Here is a 14,222-nt window from a genome sequence, read left to right as displayed (position 1 = left end):
TCCTTGGGAATAGTGCTTCACCAGAGGAGCAAAAAAATATGTTCCCAGCAGCCTGTAATGACCAGGAGGAATGGAGAGAGGGAGAGACAGAGGGAGACCATCCTAGCAGTGAAAACTGGATCCCACCTACTCATTCTCACTAGACCTTGAACTCACCATCATGAAAGAAGGAAGCAACCAATCTGACTGACCACGCTTGTTCCTCCTTCTTTCCTTCGGGAGCGTTGGACGGTGTGTCCTCATCACGCTTTTAAAAAGCATATCCCTGGAGTGGGTCCCGAGGTGAACTCAGGTTTGGAGCCCCAGTGATAGCTGACCATGATCCTTGCTGAAGGAGGAAACTTTAAAGCCTAGTGAAGAGAGAGGAATCCTTTGTTTGTATCCTTAATCCTGCTGAGCAGTGAGATGAATCCCCAGGTGAACTGAGGAGCTGAGGTAGAAAGCAAGCCATCTCTTGTTGTTGGTAGGAGGCCTTGTCTTCTACAGCTGGAACCCTCTGACTGTTTAACTGGGGTATAGAATCACAAAATCAGGTTAATACATTTTCAGTCTGATGCTTTAAACCTATTCTCTGTGTGCTGTGTCATTATTCACCTCAACATCTGGATCACAAGATTGCATATCACTGTCACTTTTTATCCACTTTGATGGTAACCCAGAAATTTCAAAGCAGAGAGTATTTTTATTTGCCAAACTTTTGCAAAGTTCATGAAGCACAGCTACAAAAATGTAATCTTTTTCACTACAGATTTGATATATTGGTTTTTCTCTCAAGAACAGAAACTTGGAGAATTGCTGGTGTTTTTACCATGGGAATTTAAATTTTCATATGCATGGACATGTCACTACAGAATTTTTTTAAAGTAGATTCATGTCGCCCTATAGGGCTTAAGGGGATAGTGATTATTATACACTGAGAAATGTGCATTTAGCTTACTAAACCAATGTCCCACAGAGGTGACCGCTCTAGAAAGACCAGCAACATCACTTAAGTAAATTAAATTTGAAGTACTGTCCTGTCACTTCATGCCTCTAGGCCAATCACTCACTGGTGGAGACATCCCAGTTTTGGATTAAACCAGCTCAACCATGCAAACTGTAGCCATTGCATGGGAATGAGCATCTGGGATTGACAGGTCACAGATCATGGCAATAGAGGCCACAAGTCCAATGACATAATTTTTATTTAGAGCAAAATCCTAGTGGCATTTTGGTAGAATTCAATCTTCAGTAAATATTTAACAGAATAAACCCAGGGGGATGAAGGCTGATCTCATTTGCTTTCCTTGCAGCTTGAAAGTAGCAATGGAATTCTACTGGTGCAAATCAGAATAATTTCCTATGGCTGAAAGAAAAAATGGGTATGATAAAATAGAAACAATTACATTGCCAGGCCCAGCACATATATGCATAGTAAGCTCTCAAATTTTGTCTATTCAGAGTTCCCAGGGATTTTGAATTCCTCTTTCTATTGCTGTTTCTAACTAAAAGTGAGGACTGCAAAATGTGCAGTATTAAAACAAGCCCACAGAGTGGCTGGTGGTCATTTCCCTGTGATTAGCTTGGTCAGAAAGTGAGAGGCTTGAAGAACAGTGGCACAAGATGGACACAAAGACTTTAATTTTGTCTGGCCTTACAAGGGGCAGCATGGAAAAGACACAACATCCAGCCACCTTGAGCGACTGTGCATCTCTTCTTTTTGGTTTTCTAAATGCATGAAAATCAGCAGGACATACTGCTTAAATTAAAGGCTCTTTACTATGGCCTTACAAGGAGGTTTTCTGTGAGCAGCTGAGACAGCTGACCCAGCTATAGCACCATCTCTAGTAACTTCGGTGTGATTGGAATTTACCAACTCATGCTATAATTTAAAGAAGACAGTTGTAGTTTGGACTCTGACAGTGCACATAGACACAATAATAATCTCATGCTCACAGGCCTCCCTGTACCTCTTCATCAGTTTTGTTTTCACCTTTTTACACTAAACACAAAAAAGGTTTTCAGCAAACATCAGTGCTAAATGCCATTTCATTTACATGGACATAAATTATTCATCTACCACAATTATTACAAAAATGTAACTTTTAATTTGGTGAGAAAAAACCCCTTAATTGCTACATTCTGTAACTATTCTCCCATACTCACAATGAACTCAGAAGAGAACAGCAAAGAATTGAGGAATCCTGTTGCCAAATATAGCCCCTAAATTGCCAGCTTGTCTATGGAACTTTTTACTTTAAGGCACTTAGGGGGAACAGCTCATCACTAATGATTTGGAAACACAGATCACACAGATCCTCAGCTCAAAGTTGAACAGTAACCCGAGTCTTAAAATCTGTGTTATGTCTCCTTCCTCTAATACATATAAAGATTTTTTAAAAAATAATATTAATAACACCAAAATACCATGTCAAGCTCAACGGTTTCCCTACAAACTTTATCACCTGTTTATCTCTCACCCTCAGTACTAACACTAAATTGGGCCTCATGAATTATTCATGAGGGGCCCTTTAATGGGATCGTTTTTTCTGGCTAGCACTGACACTAATGCTAAGAAAAATCTCTTGACATTAATCTTGGGTTGAAGAAAGCCCCAAATACCTAGTTTTCTTCTGAATGTTCCCTTTCCTCCTATTTAACACTTTGCAGAAACCAGTCATTCTGCAGCTCTGTTACGCACGAGTGTGGGCATGGGAAGGCAGAAGGGACGATACAAGGTCGTAGAGGTAATTTGTAGCATTAGGATTTTCACATTGGGAACTCTGGGGTCTGGTCCAGCTCACATTAAATTTAAATGAAAGTTTTCCATTGCCAGTTCTGGGTAGCCAAATCGAGTCCCAAGACCTACCTTTTTCTTTTTTCTTTTATTTTCTTTTTTTTTTTTCATATATGCATATTTTCTCAGAATAAAATGGGAATATCTGCTTGAAAAAGACAAGCAAGCTATGAATCTCTAACTGCATTATTTATCTAAGCTGCCTAGAACTGATTAAAGTCCTTTTTCCCCCCATTAGTTTATCGCTATTCTGATGATGAAGTGATTCAGGATGATTTTTGGGGCTGATTACAAGAGTGATGGGCTCTGGTCTTGCAATTGCAAATATGACCATTGACAGAGCTATAGGAAGCCAAAAGCAGGTTTTGGCACCTCTTAAAGACAGAGTTGTTTCTAGTTTATGCACTAAGAAGACTCCTGCAAAATACTGTCCAAATCACAACCCCTTCCCAGAAGAAAAATCTCTTTTAGGTGTCCTAGAGAACTGTGAATTACAATCTACAGTGCAGCTGTTTAGCTCGTGCTGTCTAAGAGACCCCTCCACACACACTGTTTTGGTCATAGTGATAAAACTACTGACTTTCCTCATTTTTCTAAACCAAAACACCTAAAAAGCAATATATTTATTTTTTTTTCAGTTATAGCTTTCTGACATCTATAATGGTTTTGTGTCTAAATCTGACAACATTTGTAACCAACTGAAGTGACTGTTACTGCCGGAATGTCCTGGAGGCTTTTTCTGTCGGAGGAGATGACAGTAACTTCTCCAGTGCAGACTAAGCTGGTGTTTACAGATTTGCCCTGGGTGTGCATTTTTATCCAGCTGTGATCAAGTAACACTGCCTGATGAGTGCCAGACAGATCTCCTGATACGAAGGGCTTACATGCCCATCACTTCTGCACAGAACATGTCTCTAATCTGGACAACACAGCAAAGTTCAGTTAGTATTTGTTTTTAATTTTCCCTTCATTTGTATACTAAGGCAGAGTACTCATATGAGAATGCAAAAAGCTTCATAATCTGAAAATCTCCTTGACACTTGAGAGAAACTAGCATTATGTGGATTTAAAAATATTTTTGTTCAGCCTTTCAGTTCCCTACACTGAGCTCTTAGTGAGGATTTAAAAACAATTAGAAGGGTGGAGTGGTTTCACAGCTGAGAATTTAGGATTTCATTAATTCTTTTTTCTTTTCCTTTTTCTGATGAATATGTTTATTTTGCATGCTATAATAATCTGAAACATGGCAAAATATAGCCTCAGAAACATATAAACTTCTTCCCATCAATGAAAGTGTGAGGTCAAGAGGTTGTTTGCTTTTGCAGGACCTGAAGCTATGTACACATTCTAGAGATACTTTGAAAGTAGCAGTGGTGGCATATTGCTTTCCCAGAACTCCTTGATATTCAAGCTGGAAGGCAAAAACTTCTGTCTCCTAATAGCTGATTTGCTGTTTGGAACCTCTAATTCATGAAAACATAAGAGGAAAACCCATGTCATCAGTTGAATTTGAATTTAAAACATATTTATAAATATTAGCAATATTAACATTGCCTAAAGTACTACGACTTATTTTGCATCCTTTGTATGGCTTGAAGCTGTTGCTAAAAACACATGAATATGCCAAAGTAACACTGGTAAAAGGAGTACTTAAACTTGTGGGTCAGATTCAGATGTTTTATCAGCATTTCTACTGCTTTCCAAAACTAACTGATCTATATTCATATTAATGTATGTGAAAACAACACTTGCCTTTCAGTTTCCTGTTTGTTTCAAATTGCCACACAATTTGCAGACCTCTCCTGCTCCAATATTAATTCCAGTACAGGAAACCATTAAGAAACTGATCCTCCAACCCTTGTAATAGTCAGCTCTATGTCATCTAAGTATCCTTACAAATTGCCAGGCAGCTTTTTCCAGAAGCCGGCATGAGGAGGTACAGATTAAAAAATACATATTAAAAAAAATTAAAAACAGACAAAAAACCAAACAACCCCAATGGTTTGTACCAAGAGCTGGTGGAGACAATTTTTATATTTGCTATACAACTTATATTGTGGTGAGAGCATCAGAGGTGCAGAAAACCTGGGGGGGAAAGTGATTCCAGAATCTGGTGCAGAAAATCAGTGCTGTCTGCAGAGTGTTCTTACTCTTTTCTGACTGTGAACTGGTCAGGTACTAGTGAGCTCAGGGGACGGCTCAGTTATAGAAAACTTTCAACTTCTGGGTTACAGGTTCAAATCTGGACAGGCCCTGGATGATTGGAAGTCATTACCAAATGATGGTTTTTGGTGACTTACATGGAGCACATTGGTGGGCTTATCCAGATTCAATGAGCAGATGTCCACATCACAAAAGACACTACTTCAATCTGTTCTCTTCTTGGTAGCTGTACCAGAGAAACCAAGGAATAAATGGGCACAGCCCTCCTCCTTCCCAACCCTTACTTTCATTAAACTGGCAGGCTATTACGGAGAAACCTGTACTTGGAAACTGCAAGAATAGAGAACACACAACAATTTCACTCACTGCTGAGTTCATAAATTACAATATAAGCAGTAGGCCATGCCAGTTTCAAGTTGCTCTGTGGAAGGCACAGTTTGAAGCCAGACCATCCCAGGGGGGTGAGAAGAGGCTTGCAGCCTCCCACAGCCTTCCCTGTACAGAGGAGAAGTGCTAGCAGTACTTCTGTAAATGCAAGCAGCCGGCTCTGAAGGCTGCTGGCTAAGGATGAAGTTCTTGGCTCAGAGCACAGGAATGTAGAGGTTCACTGAAGTGCATCTGCACCCATGCCATAGGATAACAGGTACAGCCCCAGAAACCTCGTGGAGCCTTTCTCACAACCAGCTAAAGCTGAGCGAGCCTACATTACAACTGTTATCTGTATAACGTGAATGCATTATATCTGTTCACATACATACCTTTGTATGCATATATGTGGTACTTCATTGGCTGACAAAATAATTTGGCTATTCAATAAACATTGAAACAAAGTTATATTTTTAAAAGAGTTTATTAATTTTAATGTTTCATCCAACCACTACCTCATGGAAAGCCTATCAACTTTTAAAACTCAGTTTTAAGTTGCCTAGTTCTAATAATCACTAAAATTATAAGGAATAAAAATTAATTCTAACCAGATTTTGAAAAATATTAAGTTCCTCTTTGACTGCTTTCCTGGGACTTGTTTTTCTGGGTGTACTGAAAACTAAGCATCATGAAATCATATGATATAATTCTTTAAACAGACAATAACACTTACAGGTCAGATTTTAAATGAGCTGTGGTTAGTTACATAAATACATTAAAAGCTGGCTTTAAATCACATCAGTATCAAATCCCATCAGCATCAAGTTTTATTCTACCTGAGGACAATGAAGTCAAGAAAGTTGCTCAAGAAGCCTTAAGTTCATTACACAACTAATTTTTTCTGCTACAACTGTACCAATTTGGATCCCAACTCACATTAAAAAGTAGTTGAATATATTTTAGCCACTTTCTCCGCTGATGTAATACAAGAAGCTCAAATAATGGCAGAATTAGCTCTGAAAAATCTTGCACAAAATCCACCTCTTGGAGTTAATCAGATGTGTCATTCAGCTAAGGATCAGGTACGGAATCATTACTTTTTTAAAAGTGTCAGCAAGGAGCAGCACAGAAGAACATATATTTAATTCATTTATTATTTCATCCATTTCAATGAACATTGGATTTTATCCTTTTGTGCACAAAAAAAAATCTCCACAGAGATTTTTATAGCAGTTATTGATTTAGAAGGATTCTCTACACTATTTAATTTTGATTTGCCAGGAAAGACGTGTTTTTTAGCAGTCACCTGTCTATTATTCACTTAGCTAGGTGCCTGTATGAGCTCTGCACTTTTTAAAATCCCTTTCAGGAGACTTAATTTTCACCTGCACGTACACTAGTTGACAGCTCCCTGTTCTTCTTCACTGTACTGACAATAAGCCAAGAATCCCTCTACTCATTTCATTATAAACATTTTATAAGCATCCCATAAAGATTACTTCTGAACACAACAGTCAGGGCTAGATATGAGCTTCTTTTCCCTGTGATGAAAGGCCAGTGTCCCATCAAATGAGTCATCCAGGCACTAAAATGGTTTTAAAAAAAAATAGTTTTAATCTCTTCATTGTCTGACTTCATGGCACGGTAGTGCTGCCCTTAAATAAAACTTACATAAAAATGGTTAGTACAGCTGGTCAGAAAATGTGCTTGAAGTTTAGAATCACATATCATTGTTTATACAGATGACTATTTGGGATAGACTTCAATAGAATCTGACTTTACTAGCAAAGGAGAAGGCTTTGGCAATAGCATAGGGTGATCAGCAACAGCAACTCATATTTTCCAACTGAGATCAATGTGGACTTTAATCCATTAATACAGACCTAAATATCACCAGACAGATATGAATAGATGACAGTGAAAGAGTGAGAGAGAAAAGTCTTGAGTAGTCAGATTTAAGAGAGTTGTTTCATATTCCAGTTAATTTTAGTACTCTACAGGAAAGCAACCTGTTTCTAGATTTTCAATTAGCATTCCCTAGTTATGAACCTAAAACACTTCTTTTCTACAAACACAGATGCTTTTTTGTTCACCCATTTTGAGCCTGCATTCACAGAACTGGATTTTTACAAATCCTTGGAAACATGTTAGCAATGCATTTTTTTTAAATGTCAGGGAACGGGTTTGTTTGGAATGGAAAGTTGCCGAAAATCACGCCAAGTCATTCAGATGCCAATTTAGATATATTTAGATACTAATGCCAGGCTGGGGAAATGGGAAAGAAACCCCTAAAACAACGAAAACACCTCTCAAACTGAAAAGCTCGCAGCTCTGTGCCTATTAGATTAAACTAAAAATAAAGATAATGGCAGTATCTGCAAGCAATTTCGGTGGCCAAAAAACAATGGTGCCCTCTGGTTTGAAAACAGTGTTTAGTGTTTGCACTGTTCTTACTTGTCACAATAAATTTGTACAGGGTTCCTATTTCCTGAATTGACTGAAGCTTTTCATTCTTTAAATTTCTAATGTGTTATGTCACATCTTATTGTATTTCATGGTGTCACTTTGCATTATTTTGTATCATTTTCTCTGAAGTTGATGAAACACAACACAACAGCACATGACAAAAAGAAATAAGCTGTTGGTTACACAGACTAAGTGTTGTAATTCAATATTTGTCAGATGCATGAGTCATTACAAATAATCTCAAATTTTCAATAGTTGAAACTCCTTAATCAGTGAGAAACCTGTTCAAGTTACTACTTTATGATAAAGGAAGGACCCTGTACTGGGAAACACACAATTTTCGCTATTTACTCAGCATCAGAGTATGCTGCTGCTGCTTCTCAACCTCACCATTGCTAATTCATAATATTAGAATGAGATTTGAGACTTATTATGGTAGAGAATTTCTCACAATGAAATAATGAGAATATCCATTTGAGACAGCAGTAAAGGCACAATATGGCTGTTTTGATTTTACACCACAAACACAGCACAGATCCTTGAGACTATTTCCATTCATTATGATTAAGTCATGTCACTCAACAGAGAGAAAACTGAGCACTTCCCCCCTCCCTCCACCCACCCCAATTATTCATGTCAATAGCAATACCATAAAACTGAGGAATTATAAGCTCACAATTGTAGTCTAGTTAACAAAAGAGACTACATATATTCTGAGAAATGAACTAACTTATTGCTATAAAATATTACAGTCTCACAGAAAAAATTCCTATCAATATTGCAAGTATTATTCTTCTCTGAGAAGGAACTACATGAATATAAGAAAACTTAGTAACAGTAGTATTAAGTCGTAAGGAAAATGGTCTAGTTGATGAACTGAGCTTTAAATTTGAAATGTACTTGAGGAACTTCCAAAAATGTGTACAAATATATAGAATGAAGATAAAAAGAAAAAATTTAGAGGCTGTTTTTCAGAGCAGTTGTTCTTACTCCTGAATGTCTTTTTTGAGTGGATGGGACTCAAGTGTTTATTTTCTGTTCTATTTTATTCTTATTTTATAACTTTTGCTGCAATACAACAAATTTGTTGTAAAGAAACAGCAGTTTTATTTCTGCTTCATTCCATTGTTCTGGTCATTGCAAGACATGGGCTGTTGCTTTTTGCCTCTCAGGAAAGAAGAGAATAGATAAGCTAAAGATATAATCTAATATTTGTGTTATATCAAGAAGGTTATGTTATAAAATATATCCACAAGTACAACTGAGAATGTGCCAGAAAATATACTCAGCCAAGCAAAGGACTGTAAAGCAAGGCTGCCTGAAAAATAGGGCATAGGGCTGACCAGGAGTCATCAGGTTCAAGCGTGTGCCAGGACATGAATCACATCACATAAGCCCAGCAAATAAATCTGTCTCGCTCTGTGTTTACTCCCACACTCCTTTCCTCCATTTCTTGTCCAAATGTATTCATAGCCACTTTAAGTCCATTTGTTCTCATGTCAAAATTATGATGTGAATTCAAGAGCTTTTGTTTCACCCTAGCTTTTTCTTAGTATCTGTGCTTACAGATAGCAATTTTTACCCCTCTCAGCCTCTGTTTTCCTGGACATAGCTTCTTTTCAGACAGGTCATCCTTTCCTCTGATCTTCATACTAGCCAGCACATCTTCACAGCTGTTAAAAAAAAAAAAAACAAACAGAACATTTGCATCTCAACCAAAGACATTCAGAATTTCAGGTGATATCTAACAAGCACCTTGGTCAATGGCATAAATATTCTTCTTGCTTCATTAAAAATATTTTACTCAATATATCTCTAATATATCTTCTCTGTGGTCCAAGTGCACTGGTAGTTCATAGTAATTCTATGATTGACTGTCACAACTAGGTGGTTTTTATTTCTGTCATTTCCTACTGATGAGCCTACAGTTCATAGCTGGTTCTTTTCATTAGTCCTTAAGTGCATGACCTTGCAGCACAAGACCTTAAATTCCATCCCATTTCTACTACCCCAGTCTTCAAGGTCATTTAATTCTTCCTGTATAATATTCCAATCCTCCTCTGTATTCATGACATCTCCCAGTTTTGTATCATCAGCAAATTAATTAGTACACTCCTACTTTTTCTGCCTAGGCCATTAAGGAAAATATTAAATAAAATTAATCCCCAGACCAATCCTAAAGGAACTCTACTAGTAACTTTTCTCCAGGGAGAGAAAGAAATCTTTTCAACATAACTCACTCTCATCTCTTGTTCAATCACTTCTTTACTTATCTTACAGTCCTGATACTTGCTCTTATCTTTTTCAATTTAACTAATAATTCCCCATGTAGTAATGTATCAAATGTTTTAGTGAAGAGCAGAAAGGTTGAATCTATTGCATTTGCTTTATCTCAACATTCAAGTTGTCATTAAAATAAAAGAGGTGAGATAACAACTTTACCTGAATGACTTCAAAAAAAAAAAAATTCATGTTTTACTTAATCTCATTTTCCCATTTTTATTTTTTTTTAAATTTTTTTTTATTCTCAAAGTCCTGATTTAGTTTTGAGTCACACCTAGTTTACATTTAATTTCTATTTGATCAGTGCACAGGGATTTTCTTGGTTATTTTCTCCTCATATGACTGAGAAAGCTTTTGCCATCTGTTTAATTTGGTTTGAAAGGTCTGACTCTGCTCTAATTTTGCCAGTTCTCTGTCTCACTCTCTTTTTGAAATGCCAAGGCTCACATTTTTTGCTAAACTGTTCTTACATGTCCCCCATTCCTTGTCAGACTTTTATTACTTCTTATAAACTCTCTGAGGTTGCAATTTACCTGCTAAGGCATATTGTAGGTCCCACACATAGTCCTCCTGGTTTGAGGAAGATCACCTTGCTTATCCAGATTCCCAAATGAATCACAAATCCCCCAGGGAACAGACATATCAAATACTAAAAACCTGCTTTATTCTATTACTTGTTTGTTTGTGGTTTGAATAACCTTATATTTTGATCAGGATTTTGTCTGTAACTATTTACCTTAAGTTGTAACGATTTCTAAATTGAATACTGCTCATGTTTGTTCTGTGAATTGAGCAGAGCTACATCTCTAAAGGTTGTCAATGATGTCACCTGTCCTTGCAAAGAGTAACACATCTACCTGGACAGGCAAAAGCTTAGAATAATCCCAGATGGTAGGAAACATCTAGCAGGAATGTCAGAGAAAAATGACTTCTCAGAAAGCCTTTCTAGTGGCATTTGATTTGACATGAACCCTGTAGAGCTCACTCAGTGGGCCAGGTTGCGAAGATGCTTCCTTCAGCACATTCTGGAATATACCAGAATTAGGCAGAACTGCTTTATATAAGTATGAACAATCTTTAGGGGCCTTTGCTTGAGTGGAAAAGGATGTATAAGAGGGGAAAGCACAATGCTTCAGAGCAATGTGGGAGTGTTTTTGCACGGGGGTTTCAGGTGCTAACCAGAAATAGGAGATAGAACCAACCAGAAGCTGTGGTCATTAAAATCCATGAAGATTTTGACCTTTGGAATTGTTTTTTCCTGTGTTTCTGTTTCTTCCTATACTGGTGTTATCCTTACTCCCAGAACTAACTCCTGTGTGTTTGAATTCAGGATGAGTACCTACTGTTCTTCAGTTGCACAGGTGCTGTCCTGACTGCTCGTGTAAAGTTTCTGTAACTGCTCAAAAGCTATTCTCTTCCAGCAGTGCCTCTAAGTCACTGAGGATTTCAGGCTGTTTCTAACTGTCATTATAAGGAGGATTATGAATGTTCTATGATTCACAGTTAATATAGCCAAATATGAGACAATTAATTTTTTTGAGGCCGCCTCCTGAAGGGTTCTTTCATTTCTCTTAGCATATTGTGATTTTAAAAAAATTATTTTTGGATTTCAATGGTATATATGCTGAAGAAGAGACCCTGCCTATTTACTCCCTGTTCTTATGCCACAGAGAAGCCAGAGCTCTACCGGTCAAGGGGAGGGATCTTGTAATAAAACTGCAGAATAAGTCATGGTGGTTAGACCAAATTTTCCTTATTTGCTCCTTTGTTCCAGCATCAGTGATTAGAAAGAGAAAAGCAGAGACAGTGATATGCATAAAGTAATTTTTCCTTCTGCATTCTGGATGTTTCTGACTTACAAAGTAACTAACCTCAGTGTTGCCTCCAAGTCATCTTGTTTAAGAACACCGATGGACCAAAACTACATGACCTTGTCTTACTGTTTTTTCAGTCCATCTATACTTTTAACCTCCATAGTTTTCTATAGAAATGAAGTCCACAACTGGCAGCATTTTCTCCATTTTAAACTTTAAAAGCTCATTTGCTGTGGGAGCCTTGCATCTCATACTGTGAGTAAGAGTGAGTGATGGTTCCCTGTTCACATTCTGACATAATTCATGTTTTTTCATAGTTTTCTGTCATATCTGTCTTCTGACATGGCTTTTGCAAGATGAAGAGTCCTAATGTACTCGAACTCACATGAAAGCAGTTACATTCTTCCCCTCTCCCTTGTAATCCTTTCCCAGTTCTCCTATAGCTTTTTAGAGATGCAAAAATCAATACTGAACACAGTATTCATGATGCTTATAGAAGTTTTATGCAGGAGCATACCCCTTTAGGTTTCTTTTTCTAATAATCTATCAATCAATTTTCAATTTTGATCATTGTTGGTGTTTTCAGAGATTCATACACATTGACTTCAAAACCTCTTACCTGAATATTTTGCAAGCCACTTTTACATAGGCCTAAGACTGTTTTTCTCCCTAAGTGTTACAATATCTCAGTTTCCCAAACATAGGCATGTAATGTCACAATTAAGGACTGACTGTGTGTGTGATTTCTGCCATCTTCATGCGGGCACGTCTCCCCTCAGATGACTAGGTGTTTAACTGCAAGCAACTGGAACACACACTGAATATCCTCTACTATTTTGTCCCCTACTTGGCCCGGAAATATTATTCCAAACCTTCACAGTCATCTGTAGATGCATCAACCTTAAATAATATTGTATCATCTGTAAACAGTGGCACCTCCTGAATTATCCCCCTCCCTTGACAAATGTTATTTATGAATATAAAGAGTGCACACTTCTATCAGCAACCTCTCTTTGTTGTGAAGAAGTTATTTTATTTCTGCCTGTTGTCTCCTAGCTTACTTGGTTATTGATCCAAGCTGTTTTCTCTTACTTAAGAATTTAGTTTCTTAAAGATCTTGTGGGTTAGGGATCCTTCATGAGGCTTTTAGAAAGACCCAGGTACAATATCTCGATCACATGATCTCATCTCATGTTGTTCATAGAGGTCCTACAAAATCGTATCTCTTCTCAATAGAAACCGTATTCATACTTAACTAACTTACCTGATGTCAGAGTTAAAATTCAGCAATTTCCCTTTTGAATTCTGTCTGGAGAAAAACAATATGATCCTTATAATTAGATCCTGTTGATTTTCTCTTATTCGTTTCAAAATCTCTTCTATTGACTCTTCATTTCAAAATAGCTTCTTATGTTCATGTCCTGTGAGAGTAAACCTGGAAGAGTCTCCTGATAGTTTTAGCGCTAAAGGCTCATTCTAAAGTTTAATTTTTCCTGCTGTGACCTGACATTACTTAAATGGTCCATTCATACTTTCAACATTGAGCTCCAGGAATTCCTTTCAGGACTTTCAGTAGACTTTCGTGCACCCATTGTACTGATCCTGAAGATGAACAGATAATAAACCAGATTTAACCTATCCAAAACCACACTCGGGTCACAACCCATCAGACAGATCTTTCTTCTTTTCAAAACACTCCCAGCATACACCTACTATTGGTACTAAATTTGTTTCAAGAAAAATGAAATCGAAGCAGATCAGTGGATAACAAGGGAACATTTTTTTTCATTGACAGATAAGCCTACTCAGTCTTAATAGACAGAAGTAGATACTAATTTTCAGTACATCACCAACCTTATTGTCTTTGATCTAACTCTCTGTAAAAGATCTTTTTTTCTTACTCATGTAGCACTATCATTTTTATAGTATTCAATGCCAGTGATCCACTGCCTGTATAACAAATTAAAAAAAACCCACTACTGTACACATTTCTGCTCTTCAGAAGGATGCAAAATCCCTATTAATTATATATCAGCCATGCGTATGCAACCATAGACATAGAGTTAAAAAGGAGTTTCATGATAGACATACCACTTACTGAACTGAATGGATATTTAAATCCCAGTTGTCTGAAGAAGGGGGAATTGAATGCCTAGTCTCTCTCTGTAATATCTTATTGAAATGAACAATAGTGTGCACTTACAGAAGGAGAAAGAAAATTGCTTGGACAGGTAATATGAATTCCAGACATGTCAGTGATTGCTTTGCTTTGCCATTTCTAAAGTGTCAAGTTTTCAAATCAGTATTATTCACCTCTAATTAATATCAATACCCCAAACCCAAATCTTTCTGTA

At 37.3% G+C, this 14,222-nt stretch overlaps 1 long non-coding RNA gene across 8 annotated transcripts in view; it reads right to left on the bottom strand.

Moving 5' to 3' along the window:
• Positions 1-14,222, bottom strand: part of LOC126636428 (uncharacterized) — a 74,654-nt gene that overhangs the window by 40,080 nt on the left and 20,352 nt on the right. For 5 of the 8 annotated variants that reach the window (XR_007627968.1, XR_007627967.1, XR_007627972.1 and 2 more), the window contains 2 exons: positions 9,338-9,444; positions 157-350 (listed from right to left, as the gene is read on the bottom strand). This is a non-coding gene — a long non-coding RNA (uncharacterized LOC126636428). Of the gene's footprint in view, positions 1-156; positions 351-9,337; positions 9,445-13,132; positions 13,178-14,222 lie in introns of all 8 variants that reach the window. The other 3 variants (XR_007627970.1, XR_007627973.1, XR_007627971.1) reach the window with 3 other exon arrangements.

This window comes from Myiozetetes cayanensis, unplaced genomic scaffold (assembly GCF_022539395.1).
Source record: "Myiozetetes cayanensis isolate MyiCay16 unplaced genomic scaffold, myiCay2020 scf13, whole genome shotgun sequence".
In the NCBI taxonomy this organism is placed as follows: domain Eukaryota; kingdom Metazoa; phylum Chordata; class Aves; order Passeriformes; family Tyrannidae; genus Myiozetetes; species Myiozetetes cayanensis.
Note: the sequence above shows the minus strand (reverse complement) of the source record. Positions and strands in the feature narration are given on the sequence as shown.